The 19911-nt window shown below is 45.4% G+C and overlaps 1 protein-coding gene and 2 pseudogenes across 1 annotated transcript in view; all 3 read left to right on the top strand.

Annotated features, from left to right (window-relative positions):
• CLCN1 (chloride voltage-gated channel 1) overlaps nucleotides 1–19911 on the top strand; it is a 100030-nt gene that overhangs the window by 22999 nt on the left and 57120 nt on the right.
• LOC136642290 (5S ribosomal RNA) lies at nucleotides 2840–2956 on the top strand (annotated as a pseudogene).
• LOC136643185 (5S ribosomal RNA) lies at nucleotides 17769–17889 on the top strand (annotated as a pseudogene).

The following is a 19911-nucleotide window of genomic DNA, read 5'->3' as shown; positions in this document are numbered from 1 at the left end:
ATCAGAGTGAATCAGAGGCTTGGTTTTTAGTGAACTGGAGACTTGGGGAGCTCTGCAGAGGGCTCCACAAGGCTCCCTGCAACCCACCCCCACCCCCCCCCAGACGCCGGTGTGACCTGCCTGTAAGTTTTAAGAAAACAAAACCCTTCTGTCCCAGCAGTGGCACAATCCTGGGGATTGTGTCACTGAGGCAGCCCTTCCCCTGCAAAGACTCAAATGGTTCCATTCTCCCACAGAGGATTTTGGGAAGCACTGGTGTACAATACTGCAAATGTGACTGCACTGTATATTTCTTTAAGGGCATTACTACAGCAATTAATTGGGAGATACAGGGAGATCAGTGTTGGCTCCAGGTGTATAGTAATGTGTAGAAAGGGAACAAAGGAAACTATTAAATTTGATCATGATTCATATGGAGACAGACTGCCTAGGAATAACAAATTTTAACTTGGATAATAAATAGGGCATTCCTTCCCACCCCCTGCATGGGAAATTAGATGATTTACCTATTCCCCCAGGGTTCTATTTATCAAGAGGCCCTAGTTCTGTCCCAAAGATGCTTAAATGCTTCTTTATACTTGCTGTTTGTGCACCGTATCATGCTCCTTTACAAGGTCGGAGGTTTTTGGCAGGCTCTGTCAAGGCCATTGCTAAGAGGGTAGTGTGTCCCACAGAGTCATGCCTTGTTTGGCACATACTATTCATGCTACAGTGGGATGGTTTGTTATTTATTATTCACACAGCACCATACATATGACACTTAACACGTAAGCCCTGTTAGGGTGGGCAGCTTGGAGGGAGGCAGTTTGATGAGCAGTGCAAGATGAGGAGCCAGGCCAAATCTAGCAGCGTTATAGGACCAAATGGGTCCTTATTGGCTTCTTATATCACTCATTTCCCATTGGACTGGAAAATGCAGTTCACCCTTTGGCCATGTGCAGTGGAGGCACTGCAGTGCAACAGAGATCAGCAGTTCCCTCTGCAAGCAGAGGGTAAGGTACCTTCTGCCAGAGTCCTTGGGTTGAGAGACTAGAGGAAAACCCACACAAAGCATCTGTACTATAGGATGCACCAAACTGGCATTATTGGGGCCAAAGCAGATGTGACTGGAACAGTTCTCAGTGTTTAAATAGGGATCTGCCCCAGTCATGCTGAAAGAGGGGTGTTGGAGGGCATTTTGTAACCACAAAAGGAGTTTGTAGGTGAGGAGTGCAGAAAGGTTTCCTGCCTGCAGTTTGCCTCCCTGCACTCTGTGCTCCAAGTTGCTCTTCTCTGGGTCAAACACCAGAAGTGCACTCAGCCAGGGGTATTTTAAAATACCTAGAGAGAGAGAGGTTGGTGCAGGCTGAGGTAGAAAGCAGTGTTTTGTGGCAGATTCTGCATTCCTCACCAACATAAGAACATAAGAACAGCCCCACTGGATCAGGCCATAGGCCCATCTAGTCCAGCTTCCTGTATCTCACAGTGGCCCACCAAATGCCCCAGGGAGCACACCAGATAACAAGAGCCCTCATCCTGGTGCCCTCCCTTGCATCTGGCATTCTGACATAGCCCATTTCTAAAATCAGGAGGTGGCACATACACATCATGGCTTGTACCCCGTAATGGATTTTTCCTCCAGAAACTTGTCCAATCCCCTTTTAAAGGCATCCAGCCTAGACGCCATCACCACAACCTGTGGCAAGGAGTTCCACAGACCAACGACACGCTGAGTAAAGAAATATTTTCTTTTGTCTGTCCTAACCCGCCCAACACTCAATTTTAGTGGATGTCCCCTGGTTCTGGTGTTATGTGAGAGTGTAAAGAGCATCTCCCTATCCACTCTGTCCATCCCCTGCATAATTTGTATGTCTCAATCATGTCCCCCCTCAGGCGTCTCTTTTCTAGGCTGAAGAGGCCCAAACGCCGTAGCCTTTCCTCATAAGGAAGGCGCCCCAGCCCCGTAATCATCTTAGTCGCTCTCTTTTGCACATGCTCTTTTTGCTGTTGAAAGTGGACCACATATTTAAAGACATGGATCTCCCACCATGATATCTTCTTCAGGCCTCATAGTTCGGAAAGACTGACTTGTGTTGTTCTTGACCACTTCCCACGATGAGAGTGTAGATGATGTGCCATAAAGAGGAAAGCTGGGAGGAAAAAGCCACCCCTGAGACTGCCAAACATAATAAATCCATCACTGGCAAGGCCAAAGTCATCTACTTGTCCTGCGAAAGAACCCTCATCAGCAGCTGATAAGGAGATGACAGCAAAACACCGTGTGACGCCTGTGGGCCGTGAAGGGTCATCGTTCTTCAGCCAGGCTTTGGAACTTCAGGGGGTCGTTAGGCTGTTTGTGGCAAGGCAGGGCTGAGACAGGCCCTGCAGGGAGCTCTGGCTGTAGCACCACATTGCTTGCTGGCGCAGTCAGACGGCGTGTTTCTCTGCAGAGCTCGTAAAACTGAAGCCGCTGAAGATTAAGTGGCTGAAAAACTGCGGCTGCTGCAGTGAGAGGGGGCGGGGAAGAGCAGGCGGGGGCCAGCGGGAGCCACCTGCTGTGTGCTGAGGCTGGAAGCCTCTTTCCAGAGGAGATGCCAGGGGACAGGTGGGAAGAAGGGCAGAGATGCATGCTGGTGCACGGCCCAAACTAGAATACCAGGTGGCAGCCGGGTTAGAAATCTCTGCGTAAAACCAGAAAGACAAAATGCCAAGAACAATAGGCATTATTGTTGTTTAACTCTTTACCTAATCTGGCTTTTGTTTTTATCACATCTGCATCCTTTGCTTGATATTTCACCCAAGAATACAGGGCAGCATATTATCCACATAGCAACCCTGTGGGGTAGGCTTAGCTGGGTGATTCAGCAACTGTTACCCTGCACATGCCCGATCTCGTCTGATCTCGGAAGCTAAGCAGGGTCAGGCCTGGTTAGTACTTGGATGGGAGACCGCCTGGGAATACCTGGTGCTGTAGGCTTCTACCATAGTCTTTCGAGACTGAAGGTTGCCAACCATTTCTGGCTTAGGGTCATGTCGTGAGCTTCATAGGCCAGTAAGGATTGAAACAGAGGTCTCCCCCTCATCACAATCGGAGCCATTAATTCAATGCTGTGCTTATTTTTAAGCCTGTGTACACAGCAGAAAAAGGTCAGTATTTTGTACTAGCTGCAGTGAACATCCTGAGAATCGGTCTTGCTTTCAAATACGTTTCTAACCCTTAAGGCTATGAAGATATGAGAGCAATGCCTGATGAAATCTCAGGAGGTAGGGGGCTCAGCTGGATTTCCATTGATGGGGGGGGGTGCTTCAGTCAGTGTTGTACGTAGTTCCTTGTCCATTCGTACGGCAAGGAGAAGAAAGAGTGTGTAATAAGCAATGTGAATTTGCTTTATTTGCATAACTTATTCAGGTGCAGAATCAGCTCTGTTTGGCCTAGAATTCTTATTTTTTAAAGAACAGAATACTCTCAGCCCTGTTTATACTTCCATCAAGCAAGTATCATATTAACATTCTTATATAAAATCAACAAATAAAAACAAATATGGTGGGAAACCATTATTGTAAAAGAAAAAATGTTATTTTTCATATTTAAAACATTTTATTAGATTGCATAGCTTCAAGAGCTCAGAAGAACTGATTGCGTAGTTCAGAAAGCAGAATTTTGTTCTCTTACCTTCCTCCTTGGCCTGGCAGTTGAAGCTGCCGTCTTCAACTACTGTATATCTCTGTTTTTACAACAAATCAGTGTTGCTGTATGATTTGTTTGGAATCATCCACGCCTCATCCTTAAAATTCTTGGTTTTTGTTCACAATTTTTGTATCAGAGTGATATGGGGAGGGGGGAGAAATTGCCATCTGACCAGGAAGAAAAGACAGCATCCTATGGTGGGAAAAACCTCTCCTGCTGTTTGCAGCCGTTAACAGCAGAGGAGCTGTGCCATGAGAAAAATTGGCAACTCAAGTTGGGGATGGGATATTCCTGCCTTTGGGTCGAATGTTCAGTTACCTGATATTGAATCTCTATGACCAGAAGAGTCTTATTTTAAGAATAAATTAAACCTGCAAAAGCGACACACTGTGTCAACAAACTCTGGGCCAAAACTTACCCACCACGTATCCATTTCTTGTCCCCTCTGCTCCTTAGTCAGAAGTACATTAGAGATACTCTGTGTCATCTATGCTTGCCCACAGGCAAATTATCTCCATGGGGGTGAGGGGTGGGGGGTGGAACACAAACTGAAGCAGCTGTGAGCCGTCTATTCATACAGTGGTGGCATACAGAAAAGGTCTACAGCACTGCAGCTGTGATATGCTTTACAGATGGTAAGATATTGTTCCTGCATTGCCTCTCCTATTCAGAGAGAGTCTGAAACTGATCCAGGAGGCAGCTGTTATTTTGAGGCTGTAGGAACCTCAGTGCCCTGGCACAGCGTTAAGAGACGCTCTATTACTGAGAATCCCCTAAATGAGCACTAGATGGTGACATGATTTTTCTGAAATTGCTGTGTTTCATCATCTGTGGAACACCTGCTGCCCTCCGATTATTAGAGACTTGGGACCAATTTGCTTTCTTCCTAAGAATACATGACACTTAACATGACATTTTTTGGAGTTAACCTCACTGTTTTTCCTGGGGAGGGTGGCCTCTTTGAGTGAGGGTGCAATCCCAAACCCTACTTGGGCTCACGCAAGTCCCTTGCACTGACCCGGGAGTGTCGCAAAAGTGACATAAGGCACATTCGCCCCACTTCGAGGGGAGATAGGCCGTGCCAACGCAGTTCCTGGAGGAAGGTGAGTTGCATCAGCCAATGCAGGGGTCTGGGGAGCATGGGGAGGGCAGGGAGGAGGGGGAGGGAGGTGTTTCGGGGTGGGGGAAGGGTGGGTGGTGGGCATTCCCAGGGGCGGGCGGGCAGGCAGGGAGCAGGAAGCGGAGCCAGGATCCAGCGGTTATGCCACATCCTGATCCCATTCCTGGGCAGCATGGTGCAGCTCTGGGCTGCTCGGATTTGCACCGCCTCATCAATAGCACAGATTCGAGTAGACCCATTGGGGCCGCTGCAGCGCGACACGGGGTAAGGGGAAGCGATTTCCCTTGCCTTGGGCTGTGCTGCTTTCAACCCCAACCTTGTGCTGGCCTGCCTGTTCCACTGCAAGTTAGGATTGGGCTGTGAGTCGAATGAGGGGTGCTGGGCCAACTGCATGCAAGTGTAGTTGCAGTAGACACTGGCATCCTGGATGGTTTGAGAATTGGACTTAGGCCTGGATGATCCAGGTTCAAATTCCTGATCAGCCATGAAGCTTCCTGGGTGACCTTGGGCCAGTCACTGTTTCTCAGCCTCACCTACCTCACAAAGTTGTTGTGAGGGCAACTGTTACCCTGCACATGCCTGATCTCGAATGATCTTGGAAGCTAAGCAGGCTCAGGCCTGGTTACTACTTGGATGGGAGACCGCTTGGGAATACCGGGTGCTGTAGGCTTATACCATAGTCTTTCGAGACTGAAGGTTGCCAACCAAAAGGAGGGAAGGAACCATGCACACCACCCTGAGCTCCTTGGAGGAAGGGCAGTATAAACATGCAGTAAATAAAATTCCACACATAACAGAATACATGGGCACACAGAGAGCTGTGGCGGGCCCCTTAACATGCGGATGTATTTGAATTCTGAAATCAGTTGTGTGGGTTTTTGCTTTGTAATTGTATATATGACATTGCCCCAGACTGTTAGCATAGTTTTTGTTTCAAAACATTTTATGCTAAAAAGCTTTGCAGTTATAAGATTGTTACATGTAAAGGCTCCCTTGTACATGTGGTCCCTTGAAAGCAACCCGCAAGTCCCACACTTCCAGGGTTGAGGAAATTGCATGAGGAAAAAAAAAAGTGCTTTTCTTTTCTTATGGGCTATAGCACACCACAGCAGAGGCAGCAGTGTTAGCATCAGGCAGTGTCCAAGGCCGTGCCACTCCTGTGCTTAGGCTTCTTAAAACTTTTAGGGCACAAACCTAACCCCTTCTGTCAGTGCTTTCCAGCACTGGCATAGCGGTGCCAATGGGACACGTGCTGCATCCTGCAGTTGAGTGCCACTCATGGAGGCCTCCTCAAAGTAAGGGAATGTTTGTTCCTTACCTCAGAGCTGCATTGCCCTTATAGGGTTAGGATTGCGCCCTTAGTTTTCTTACATTTACTCCCATTCAACTTCTTTCTTAGCTGAAGTTAGCTCTTCCAGCAGTTCTTCTGCCTTCTAGATCCCACTTCCCACCTCTCCTTTGTTGGTTTCTCCCCATCCCAAAAACATTCAGTTGCTGCTGATCCTCAGATTTTGTTCATTCCAACTCCTCCATGTAAAAAGATCATTTTACAGATCTGCCGTCTCCCACTCAACCCAACCTATTGCCTTTCAAATAATATCTGGCATGTCTTGCTGGCATCCCAGGCTGCCTCATCAAAATATAAAACCACATCTTCCCTCCTCCAACTAACAACTCCGGTAATTTTTTTTTTTTTGCCTTCTTCCTCTGTGATTCCTGCCTGATCTCATCCTTTCTCTCCTCTACAAACATGCCTTTTTCCTTGTGTTCAGTCTTTAGCCCTCCAACCCCATTAGGAGATCACACATAATAGCAGCTACCCCAAAAGATGGAAATGTTTGCATACGAATGCAGATGTAATGAGGGGTACCAGGCTAATTTTTGGATCTAAATCTACTTCTCAAGGTCACCAGTGAAGGAAATTACATCTCTTGAGTGAGGAGCCAGAAGCAAAAGGAGTGAGTGATTTTCCATAGGGCCCATTCCTAGGCTTCTCCCCTCACCCTACAGCTCATACCAGGTCTGTTCACATGTTAAATTGTACCCAGGCACACATCTGGGTACAATCTTTGTTAATATGTGTCTTATTCATACATTCCAGTCAATGGATCTGTAAATAAACCCAGGTAATCTGTTCCTTCTTATCTCTGATGACAGTCTCTACTGATACATGCATTTGCCGTCTTCTATTTTGCTACTCATTTACTACTTGCTAAGGCTGCAGCCTATGCACTTTTACCAGACAACAATTCCCCTTGAACACTTTACTTCTGAGGGAACATGTATAGGATTGCATTGCAGGTTGGTTTAGCCACATTTCCACTTCATGGCTGGACAGGGTGACCAGATACAATGAAGGACACGGTGCCTATACCTTTAACCATTGTATAGAAGGGGGAATTTTGGCTGCACCTGCCAAAATTCCCTCTTCTATACAATGGTTAAAGGTATAGGCACTCTGTTGCATCTGGTCACCCTGAGGCTGGAGCTTGCACCCAAGCAGCGGTTCAGGGCCCTTAAATTGGGAGGAACCCACTAAGCATCCCATGATTCCCTATGCCACTGGAGTATGTCAGGCAAGGATTCAGCCTGGGCTCCACAATCAAGGTAAGCCAAAAGAAAGAGTGGTGGAAAGACCAGCCACACCCACAAGGAAGTCAGAACCAATAAGTCAGAACTATTGATAGCTCCCATAAATGCTCAGGATTTTTCACTGGTCTCCACCACTAGGAGACTTTATGCTTGCTGTCTATGGAGGACATAAGGTGGTCACAAGAGCTGAGTAGGATGAAGATGTGTGTGTGTAGGTTCCATTGTTGATATCCTATGGGTCTATGTCTCATTGTCCTCTGCCCAGCAAAATCTTCTTTGTGCATGTTCTGAGTCATGCCAGAACACCTCCTTCATAATCTTTTGTGGGTTTTTTGGGACAGGAAACCATGTGCTCCTGGTATAGCTACAGTCATACTGAGATATTCATGATTATTGATTTACAAGTGGATGCCCACCAAATTCTGTGAAGGTATATAAAGGAATGTGGCCATACAGATAAGAGTACAGCTGAATGGATAGGAGTCATAGCAAGTGCCAGACCTAACTTTCCTATCAGCTGGTTTTCCTGTCTCCCAAAGAAAAGGTTGCAGGTTGTGTGCAAAGACAGTCCAGTTCCTTCCCCTTGCTCTCAGCTTTCTGCTGGTATTTCTTCCATCTGTGTTGCCAGAATGATCCAGGAAGAATAGACAGAAAGCTGGGCATGTAGGCTTTCAGCAGGACTGTTTTATCAGATTATATATAAATTTTCTCTTAAAACACTCTCAAGGTAATGCACAAGAACACAAGAACATTTCTAGTATAGAAATGCAGTCAATACAGCAATCCAATTTAAAACCACTCAAATAAAATAACTAAAGAGACTAAAATGATTGCAGCGTAATCAAAATGTATTCCAGTCAGTCAGTCTATCAATAATAATAATTAAGCAGTATCTTTGTAGCGAGGTTGTCAGAATGTGAGAGCAGAATGTGGATGAGAACACGCATTTGAATGTATGTACCTGTTTATAGTCTCTGTCAAATGAATCTCCCTGGACAGGGTGTTTCCACGAGTTCAGGTCTCCATAGAGAATGTCATGCTGTGTGCTACTGGTTTCATGATAGTAACCATAATAATAAAGCAGATTCCCTGAGTCTCAGCCATCATCGTCGTCGTCATTATCACATTTATATTAGTATTAATTAGTATGGCACCATCAGTGCCAGAGGGCTTTCTCTGGTGCCAAAGGCTTCATGGAAAAGGAGGATTTCTGTTTGCTGTATCCACCATGCCAGTGAGAAGGTACCCATTTTCTAGTGGTGGGTGTGGCACTTCCTGTGGCGGCCATGATGCAGGATACTTCTGAGAGAAGAGTACTGTATCTGTGAAATTGCAGACCTTTTTATTGTTCCAGCCTTTGGATGGGAACAGGAGACATTTACTAATAGAATGAGTAGCAACACAGGGAGATTGGGGGTAGGATAACATGGAATTAATCCTTCCCTTAGTGATAGATAGTTGCAGGATATGAGGTGATAAATCTTCCCTTTGGCAGAACTATGAGAGGCACTGGCATCCAAGGTCAAACTGAGTATTTTCCTTCCCACTGAGCCAGGGGTCATGAAGGGAAGTCTCAGGGTTTTCACCATAACGGTGAAGCAGATGAGGGGGTGGAAGGGGGGTAATATATAGTCCTGAAATGAGGGCAGCACTCTTGATTGGATGACTACCATCCTGTGAAACAGACAGGAGAAAGTAGAGTTGAACTGGAATGGTAGGTAGGGAGAGGACACAACCAAGATATGGCTGACTGGAGAAGAGTTCCATCTCAGGTGAGCCCCACTTTCTCCCCACCTTCTTTTTTTGGGCTTTCCCAAATCTTGAGACATGCTTATACAGACCTACATGAGTTATATGTGTGGGCCAAAATTTAGCTGTCTGGATGGTATGAAAGTCCCATAGCTATTTGGGGATATAATTCCTACCCTTTTGAATGAAACTATCCTATTTTCAGATTTTTCTGGTAATTAGTGTATCTTGGGCTATATGCTTTTTGGGTTATATAAAAGAACCTCCACCATTTTAATATTCCCAAATGGTTAAGGTACTTACATATCACCCAGAAAGCTGACATTTTTGCATCAACCTATGAACTCTGATTTCTAGAAAAGTCTATAAACAGCACATTTGTACAGTTCTCCCATGAAATCCAGAAATGACAAGTGTACTCCTCAACAATTATATGTGCTCCCAGGCCAGCCAGAAAGCAAATTTGACGCACACGTTGCTGAAGGAACCTTGATGACCGAAGTCTGAAAATGGAGCATTGTTATATCTAACAGTCACAGCTTGGGGCGTGTAGGATGTGGAGCCCAGTGATCTAGCAGCAAAATCACACATGGTGTTTTTAGCTGTGTGGGTTTTGTTGATCTGGGAAAGGAAGACATGCAGTAGTAGCCAGTAGCATGTGATTCATGCTGCATAATGCAAGGTGAATTTACATACACACATGCACACACAAGGTCCATGTAGGGCAATTATGTACGGTATATTAAGTTCTGAGCAAAAGCAAGGGTAGGATTTGGTGGTTTTTATCCCTGTGAAATGTGCTCTCCCTTTCCAGCAATTTCTGGCATCTCTTTGTGAGAGGGCACAGCATTGTTTGCAAACGTGCAAATACTGGGGAGAGAAGGAGACTTGTTGGCAAGAGAGCCGAGTCAACACTCACTCCCCCCTCCAGGCACATACATTTGATTCGTTGGAGCAGAATGAGCTTGTGCATTTGAATACATGTACCAGTTTATGATAGCTGATTGCCTGGCATCATATAGTGAAGAGGACTTTTCAAGTTTAAAAGAAGACACAAAAGCAGTAGGTTCTCCCAGGAAACACTTGGTGTAAGCAGATGGTGGAAATGTGGGAGAGAGTAAATGGTAGGGTGTGTGTGTGTGTGTGTGTTAAATCCTTGAACTGGTAGCTTTCACATAAAGAATTGAAACTCTTGAAAATTTGATGCAGGGTACGATAACATAAATGACTGTGTGAATGATTTTCTGTAACACTCCCTGCTTGCAAGGTGATCAGTGATCTTACTCACTTCCTCTTTTCTTCTTATGAATTGCTGTTCTAAAAGCTGGATGGGAACAGACAGGCCAAATCATGAGCACGTTTAAAAGCTGTTGGTGGGCTGTCAGTGTGAGAGAAATGTGCCCTTGATTCTTTTCACAGCAGGACAGATCAGTGAGCTGGTCCCTGCCTGGCTGCTGCTGCAGAACTGTGAGCTGCCTAGGACAGAATGAGAATACTTGGTGGAGAAGCCAGCACCAGGCAGTGCAGCAGCTAGTTACATCCATAGTGTTTAAATGCCAGTAACAAGGAAAAGGTTAGACAGGCACTGTCTCTTTAAGTGGAGAACCACAAAGTGTACTGCTTTGGGGGCAGTGCTGCCAGTCCAACTCTTCATTTCTATTCAGTGCACTCTTCAATTCTATTGCACTCTTCATTTCTATTGCGCCTGATTTGTAGAGCATAAGAACGTAACAATTGCAAGGCTGGGCCAGGGCAGAGCTTCACTGAGTCTGGCATTCTCTCTGCACCACCTGCCAACCAGATGCCTCTGGAAAGTATGCAAGCAGGGAATGAGTGATGGCCGTTCTATGCTGTTAGTCCCAAGCTTCCAGTATTCAGTATTCCAGTATTCAAACCCTTCCTGACTCTGAACACAGACTTGTCTGTGCATCTGCCTAAAATCATTCCTTACAGCCATCAAAGGTAGTGGCTGTCACCAAATCTTGGTGACAAAAGAAAAAAAAAAATAAAGGGTTTTGAAGAGCAATTTGAAGGAAGTAAGAGGGGTGGCATCATGGAAGGCAGTTCTGGGCATAAGGGGTGGCCAAGAAGAAAGCAAGGTGTTTTAGGAATTGTTTGGATACCTGAGAGTGATGGAGAAGTGAAGGTTGTGGAAAGAATTCTTCATGCAACATATATGGTAATTAACTCATAAAATTTACTGCCATGAGATGATGGCCCCTAGCGCAGAGATCTAAAAGGGATTAGGTTCATGGAGGATAGGTCGATGAACAAAAGTGAGATGTGATAGGTAAATGGAACATCCATTGGCAGAAGCAGTATACCGCAGAATATAAGAAGTTTAGGACAAACAATGGACTGAGAAAATTAGGCTGTTGCCTTCATGCCCTGCTTAAAAAAAGCTTCCCAGAGTCATCTGGCTGATTACTGTAGGAAACAGAATGGTGTATTAGATCAACATTTCTCAAACTTTTCAGTCTCTGGGATCTTTTACATGCCTAAAAGGAACATCGGGGAGCCACACTGGCTCATGCATGGAGTCTTGTGGAGTCCCAGAGCACCAACTGATGTGTGGAGCAGCACAGCACGAAACCCAGTGCTGAATGCCAGTGAAGAGCCAGAACAGTTGGGGAATGGGAAGGAGAGCCCCAAACAGAGAAGGTGAGAGGGATGTGTGAGCAAACTGGGCATCTACACGGCCACTTCTAGGCATGCTCATGGAGCTCCTAAAAGTGGCCATGGAGCCCCTAAAAGTGGACACCCTTCTCATAGACGGGATCTTGGGGGGGGGGCAACGCTCCTAGGAGCACACTTTGAGAAATGCTGTGTTAGATGGACCTTTGTTGGAGCTACAAAGAAATTCTTGTTCGTTTAATTTTTTTGGTTTGTTTGTTCATATTGCACTATCATTGTGTAAGGCGCTTCACAAAATACAGGTGCTCCCCTGAAAAGCTCAGAGTCTGAAATTTGCCACAAGAGAGTCTACAGAGGAAGGCGAGGGAGATAGAGGCAGGGTTAAATGGGAAAAATATGCATTTTTTCTCAGCTACGTGTACTTAGTTGGACATGGGGACTAAGGGTTGCATCAAAAATTTCATAAAGAGAGGTTTTGTGAAGGGTTTGGAAGAGAGATTTGAAGGAGATAAGACAGGTGGCATCATGGAAGTGCCATGGAAGGAAGAGAAATATTTTAGTAGCAGAATTTGGGATAGATGTGATGGTACAGAGGTTCTTGTGTTCGTAACTTTGACTTTGGTACCCTCTGTCCCATTGCATCGATCCCAGATTCTGCTACTAAAATTATTTCACTTCCCTTCCTTCCTCAGCACCTTCATGATGCCACCTCTCTTACTTTTGAGTAGACATTGCTGATCTAGCCAACTGCCAATACAGTCTTATCCCAATTCAAATGTATCACATTATACGAATGCATGATTTGGGGAGAGGAAAGCTCACTAACAAAGAAGGGACTCTGCATGTTTGAGTTCCATCCTATGGCCTGCAAGTGCTTGAATGTTTCCATCTCCCTTGTCGCTGTCTTCTCTCCCCCCTCCCCCACCTCCTTCAGGGTTCCCTCCTGTCACACACCTGATATTCAATCCTGGCAGAGTAATGCCTCTTGCTCAGATCAAATGTGGCTTTGGGGGGGTCATGTGACAGAAGAAGGTTGCTATAAATATAGTTAAACCCTGCAATCACTGCCCCAGACGCCTTTGGGGGCAGGAAGAAAAGAAAATTAGTAAGACACAAGGAATAGGGAAGGAGAGGGAGACAGATAAAGGCCATGCCTTGGGCTGATCAGCTAGGGGAATTCATTGTTTGTTCTTCAGCAGTCTTGCCCCAGCTCAGCAAAGGTTGGGTATAGTGCTATGGAGCATTCAGAGCACAAGAGGGCTGATGGCAACAAGGACACGGCATTGTGGGGTGGTGCCCCCCAGTATGACTATGTCAACTTTGAAAATTGCACCAGTTATGGGATCCCATTGGAGGCAACGCATGAGACCGGGACGACTGAGGACAACGTGCATTACCAGGAAAAGGCCCTCAACCATGTGCAGGTAGGACGGACAGTCGGGGTATGGAAAAAGCTGGTGTATCACTCAGAATGAATTCCTGGACGCTTCTCATCACACACGTGGTGGTCCCCGTGGTCAGGTCTTAGTTGACTTTAAAACATGCTTGACACATTTTAAGGCAACCAAGAGACGAGAGTTGGATGTGGGAAAGAGAACTGTCTCCCATTGCAACACGTCAAATTAAGGCATTGATAATTACGACCATGACACTTGCTTCAATCAACCTGCCATAGTAAAAGTATGGGAGGGAAGGTCTCAGCCTGCCCACCTAGGCCTCTGCTCAATCTTATCTGATACAGGGATCAGAAGAAGGTTTTCTTTCTCTTGCTAGAACTCTGGAAAGATGGTTTGCCATTTTGGAGGCCCTGATGGAGGAGATTTGGAGAAATTGTTCTAATTGCTGTGCACTGATAACATGAACAAAATTGGCGTTTTGGTTTTAGGAGCGAGACAACAGAATCATGGCCAGTTCTGTTCTTTGCTTTGCAGGCAGATTATTTATTCCATACATGTCCCTTCCTTCCTCCTTCAAACTCAGAGTAATGGTTAACCTGTGAGATGCTCAACATGTTGCTACCCAGAAAGACAGGGTCTTTTCCAAATCTACCCTGCAAGCAGGAAGATATTTGAATGTCCCCATGCAGAAATCCATGCACTTCCATAAGGATTGTTTGGTTTTTGCCATGGCTTGATGGAGTGTAGATGGTGAGTAGGGATGTTGAGGAAAGGTCTGGTGAGAAATATGGCACCTCTTATATATTTTTGGGTTGCATTTTGGGGATGATGAATCACACTCAGAATTAATATATTATTAAGAATATATATATATATGCTGCTTGCTGTTCAGCCAAAACTTGTACACAAAGGGGTTTATGTTGCTAAATAGTTCCCTGTCCCCAAAGGGCTCATGGTTTAAAAACACACACAAGATTCCAGCCACTGGAAATGCCTGAGATGAAGGGTAGTTATTCTCCCTCCCCAGCAAATACAAGAGGACACCACTTATCTGGTAAAAAGTACTTTTTTGCCAGTTAGTGGGTCTGTATTATAGTTGGCAACCTTCAGTCTTGAAAGACTATGGTATCGCGCTCTGAATGGTGGTTCTGGCACAGTGTCTAGTGTGGCTGAATAGGCCGATTCGGGAATGACAATCCCTTCCACACCGGGAGCAAGTGCAGTCTGTCCCTGGTCTGTCTCCCTGGCAATGGGCCTTCCTTCTTTGCCTCTTTGCCTCAGTCTGTTGGCCAAGTGTCTCTTCAAACTGGGAAAGGCCATGCTGCACAGCCTGCCTTCAAGCGGGCCACTCAGAGGCCAGGGTTTCCCACCTGTTGAGGTCCACTCCTAAGGCCTTCAGATCCCTCTTGCAGATGTCCTTGTATCGCAGCTGTGGTCTACCTGTAGGGCGCTTTCCTTGCACGAGTTTCCATAGAGGAGATCCTTTGGGATCCGGCCATCATCCATGTATTATAAGGTCTGTATTATAAGGCTTTGTGTTTAAGGAAAGATAATGAAAAAAGCACATGGTGTAAAAACAGCATGTGTGATTTGTAATTTTGCTGGGGCAGGTTTCCAGGGAATTGTTATAGGAACTGTGGAACTAGTGATTTTTAATTTGTTCATTCCTTTTTGGTAACTGAATATGTCAGCTGTTGCATTGGGAACGTGAGTGCTGGTACAAAAAGTTTTGGCCTTTTCATAGCAGAATACCTTTGAGCATTGACATTAATATGACAGCCATCTCATTGGCAGAGTTGTTTATTTTTGTTAAAACTAAATAAAAACACATAACTCCACATTTTGCATTGTAATAAAATACAAACGCCACATTTTTCAAACACTTCTATTGGGTTATAAGTAAGGAGCCCAAGTTGCATAATCCCTGATTGGATAGGATCATTCAGGAAGAAAAGCAGCAGCAGCTTTGAATAACTAGAGACTATTTCACACAGTTCTGCTGATTCTAGAGGTGAAGTATGGAGATTCAGGACACAACAATCACCCTGCAGTGTACTGGTAGCAAGTGGGAAAGGATAGAGTAGGGAGCTGAAGGAAAATGTAATGGTTGGGAAACTGCAGCAAGTGACATGGAAAAGGCAGTGATGACAGTCCTCAACCACTAAGATTGCAGATTTGATTCAAGATTTTAGAAACTTGCCTATTATGATTCTTGGAAGGTCCAAGGAGGAAGCATGTCTGTCCACTGTGCATTGCTAACAAAGGGTTAAGTTAAGCGATAAAGGCCAAGAGAATTGGCAGAGCCTGGTATGAGGGCAGCCCAGGACAGAAATAGCAAGGGGCAAGTTTGTGTAGTACAACCCAGATGGGCTTTGCCAGGGTTATTGTAATAAGTGAGGAGCCCACATTGGGGATGGAAAAAGAGGTTACCGATGAGGTTAAGGGTAACAGAAAGGAGCTTGAACTTTGTGCACCAACTACAGTGTGTGGAATCCAGGATAAGAATAGCAAATGGAAAACCTTGTGAGGTCATCACTGTTCACAGCAATTATACCTTCAGGCTGTACTGGTTGGCAACCTTCAGTCTCGAAAGACTGTGGTATAAGCCTACAGCACCCAGTATTCCCAGGTGGTCTCCCATCCAAGTACTAACCAGGCCTGACCCTGCTTAGCTTTCAAGATCAGACAAGATTGGGCATGTGCAGGGTAACAGTTGCTGTACTGGAGTTGACTCAAGTGGGGCTTTCCAGGAGTTCCTCTGAGACTCTCTTCTGCAGTTCAAGCTCAGCATCTTTCAGACTGAAAACTGTATTCGTCCCAATTTTCACTTACTTTACTCAGCGTTTCGGCTTCTCCTTGCTTGCTGTTTACCCCCTTCAGATATTTGTGGGCTGTTATCATGTTGCTTCTTAGTCATCGTTTAGCTAGCTCTTTTAATCTTCCTCCTCAGGTCAGTCTCTCCAGCTGCTCTCCAGGATCTCCTGCAATTTTTCAGGGCCTTCCTGGCACCACTCCCGCTTCATGCATAACATGCTACCAAGGTCCTTTTACAACTAGTGCCGTAGAGTGTGTGTGTGGCCAGGCCATCATCGGCCACACTTTTCAGATTTCACTAGAAGGGGTATTTTGACTCCTGCGCCTGTCAGCCTGTAGCCAGAAATTTTTGTAGTCAAGAGCTTGATGGTATGATTGTAGCAAGATGGAATGCAGCCTGTAAGTCAATATGTGGAACAATAGAAGTCTACATGCATTTTAAAATACCTCCACCAGCATTTAATTTCTATTTTTTAAAGGTAAAATGCAAAATGTTTCAACAATTGCAACAATAAGTGCACAGATGCTTGTCAATCATACCAGAGCCTTTACACTCATTGGCTAGAATGCCAGAAGGCTGAAGCAACTTGCCACTTATTCAGCAATTGGGAAGAATGCTATGAGAATGTTCCTCTCTTAGATCTATGCAAGTAAAAGGACTAGAAATGTACAGGGCTGCATTTAGGACTCAAGTTGCCACTCCAGGGACATGATTGTAGCATGAAAATGGTGTATGGGGAGAGAATGAAAGTGTTCCTCCTTGCAAGCCTTAGTTCTGACCAGATATGTCCATCCCACCCCACAGCTAATTTGGAAAAAGAAATGCTCCCATTTGGAAGCATGCCTCGTGTGCAAGTGTTTTGGACTTATGTCTAGTTTGGCCCTTAGCTCTGAATGGGTAGCAGCATGTTCACCCAAAAACAAAAAGGAGTGGCAAAAAGGGAGTTCAACAACAACAACAACAGTATTTATATACTGCTTTTCAACAAAAAGTTCACAAAGCGGTTTATCAAATATCTAATGGCTCCCTGTCCCCAAAGGGCTCACAATCTAAAAAGATGCAACACCAGCAGACAGCCACTAGAAAAGACACTGCTGGGGTTAGGTGGGCCAGTTACTCTCCCCCTGCTAAATAAAAGAGGAGCACCCACTTGAAGAAGTGCCTCTTAACCAGTTAGCAGGGGTGAGTTCATGTGCTAACTCAAGTCTTGTTTTGTGTGAAAACATAGAATGTTAAAAAAAATTACATTTAATTTTAAAACATTTATACCCGAGGTGCCCAACTCATTACAGTGGGCCAAAGTTAGCATTCATGGTGCCAGCTGAGGGCCAGAAGTGATGTCATTAAGCAGAAAGTGACATCACAATGCAGGTGATGACCAGAAATAAGCACTTTTTTCTCACCTAGGAGCTCATTAGCTGCAAATGGCAGAAGAGAAAATATGCAAATCTCGATCATATTTTCAAGATATGGGAGAGCCCATTATGCGGGTCACGCTTTCAGCAGTGCCACTTCTGCTGAGCAGTGTTCCTGCTCATTTTTTTTCCATACTGTGCAGTTAGCGACCTGAGCAGTACATAACCACAATCATCTTAAAATGGGCAGTGGGCAGTCTGGCCTAACTGTAATGACCCACATTCTCTGATCCTCTGTTGACCAGCACTCACCCTCGAACGCTGCTTCCCTCAGTTACCGCAGTCTGACCCTAAGTTACTGATTTCCTTGGAAGCCTCACTTCTATCAGTAATTTGATTTGTAACAGTGACTCAGGTATGGCTACCAAGCATCACTTCTAGCCACAGCCCGGTGTTACCCTGCACATGCCTGATCTCGTCTGATCTCGGAAGCTAAGCAGGGTCAGGCCTGGTTAGTACTTGGATGGGAGACCACCTGGGAATACCGGGTGCTGTAGGCTTATACCATAGTCTTTCGAGACTGAAGGTTGCCAACCACAACATTAAAACCCCATATTAAAATACAATAAAAATAATGCAAATTTATCATAAGAACATAAGAACATAAGAACAGCCCCACTGGATCAGGCCATAGGCCCATCTAGTCCAGCTTCCTGTATCTCACAGCGGCCCACCAAATGCCCCAGGGAGCACACCAGATAACAAGAGACCTCATCCTGGTGCCCTCCCCTACATCTGGCATTCTGACATAACCCATTTCTAAAATCAGGAGGTTGCGCATACACATCATGGCTTGTACCCCATAATGGATTTTTCCTCCAGAAACTTGTCCAATCCCCTTTTAAAGGCGTCTAGGCTAGACGCCAGCACCACATCCTGTGGCAAGGAGTTCCACAGACCGACCACACGCTGAGTAAAGAAATATTTTCTTTTGTCTGTCCTAACCAGCCCAACACTCAATTTTAGTGGATGTCCCCTGGTTCTGGTATTATGTGAGAGTGTAAAGAGCATCTCCCTATCCACTCTGTCCATTCCCTGCATAATTTTGTATGTCTCAATCATGTCCCCCCTCAAGCGTCTCTTTTCTAGGCTGAAGAGGCCCAAACGCCGTAGCCTTTCCTCATAAGAAAGGTGCCCCAGCCCCGTAATCATCTTAGTCGCTCTCTTTTGCACCTTTTCCATTTCCACTATGTCTTTTTTGAGATGCGGCGACCAGAACTGGACACAATACTCCAGGTGTGGCCTTACCATAGATTTGTACAACGGCATTATAATACTAGCCGTTTTGTTCTCAATACCCTTCCTAATGATCCCAAGCATAGAATTAGCCTTCTTCACTGCCGCCGTACATTGGGTCGACATTTTCATCGACCTGTCCACCACCACCCCAAGATCTCTCTCCTGATCTGTCACAGACAGCTCAGAACCCATCAGCCTATATCTAAAGTTTTGATTTTTTGCCCCAATGTGCATGACTTTACACTTACTGACATTGAAGCGCATCTGCCATTTTGCTGCCCATTCTGCCAGTCTGGAGAGATCCTTCTGGAGCTCCTCACAATCACTTCTTGTGATTATTATAATCACAATTATCAATCATAATAAAACAGAAACAAAAGCTCAAACAAAAATATCGCAATGAAAAAAAGCAGAGAGAAACCAAGAGGCTTTCAAACCCTTCAGGAACACTAATAGGGAGGGGGCAGCTCTAAGAGGGAGGGTGTACCATAATTGCTGTGCCACTGTGGAGAAAGCTCTCCTCCTCATTGCTACCAATTGAGCCTCAGCAAATGGTGCCATATGTAGGAAGACTGCCCCCCTTATGTTTGCAAGGGGCAGACCCTTTAGGTATCCTGGTCCTGAGCTCTGCGAATGGCAAAGTAATTCATTAACCTCATGTTGCTGGGGGGGGGGGGGGAGGTGAAGGCTGTGGCAGAAAGTGCCTTGTGACACACTTGCAGTTGTAACTGTTGGAACATATCCAAGTTCAGCTTGGATATGGGGCTGGAGCTGGTTTGGATGACTTCTAGGCTACAGCCAGCTATACAAAATATCCTTTATGTCGTGGCAAATGGTCAGTCTGCTTAAACTGGCCACTTGGCTCCTGGACCCCTCAGTACATTTGCTTGGGAGTGGACCTGTGTCACTGGACATGTATGAACTTGAAACCTGGGGAATTGGTGTTGACCGAGTTCAGCAGTTGTGTGTAACTTGGCATGTGTTGGTCTGATGCAGGAGATAAGGCCCTGTGAGGTACCTCAATGAGGATTAATGGTCAACAGAGAACATTAAACTAAACAACCACTGTGCTTTGTCACTTTGGTGTGCTGCAAATGATTCACAAGTGTGCTTTGGGAGGTTGGGGAGGATCATTTGTTAGTAGGGTCATTGGGAGATGTGAGCCCCCTGCTGGCAGTGTAGTGTGCCTTATCCATTGTCAAAAAACTGATGGTGTACTTTGACAATTTTAGTGCCTTGTCAGTGTGTTGTGAGAGTAAAAAGGTTGACAATAGCTGATCTAA

The sequence above is a fragment of the Tiliqua scincoides genome, chromosome 2, assembly GCF_035046505.1.
Source record: "Tiliqua scincoides isolate rTilSci1 chromosome 2, rTilSci1.hap2, whole genome shotgun sequence".
In the NCBI taxonomy this organism is placed as follows: domain Eukaryota; kingdom Metazoa; phylum Chordata; class Lepidosauria; order Squamata; family Scincidae; genus Tiliqua; species Tiliqua scincoides.
The sequence above is the reverse complement of the archived record's forward strand: the minus strand, read 5'-3'. Positions and strand labels throughout refer to the sequence as shown.